The following is a 310-nucleotide window of genomic DNA, read 5'->3' as shown; positions in this document are numbered from 1 at the left end:
TCTGACAGTAAAGAAGATTTTCCTTACGTCCAGCCTGAAACAGCCACGGAGGAGTTTGTGACCATTCAATCTTGTCATCCCTTGGGGCGCTCTGGTGAACAAACATTCCCCCAGATCCTGATGAGCACCCCTGATAAACTTATAGGTGGCCACCAGATCACCCCTGAGCCTGCACTTTTCCAGGCTGAAGAGTCCCATAGCTCTCAGCTTCTCATCGTAAGGTCTGTTTTACTGGCCTCTTATCATGCACATGGCTAAAAAATAGAAAATATTAGAAAAAAGTTCTTCACGGTTAAGGTTGCCAGGATCT

The sequence above is a fragment of the Crocodylus porosus genome, unplaced genomic scaffold (assembly GCF_001723895.1).
Source record: "Crocodylus porosus isolate Cpor-Errol unplaced genomic scaffold, CroPor_comp1, whole genome shotgun sequence".
NCBI lineage: Eukaryota > Metazoa > Chordata > Crocodylia > Crocodylidae > Crocodylus > Crocodylus porosus.
This window is presented reverse-complemented; position numbering follows the sequence as displayed.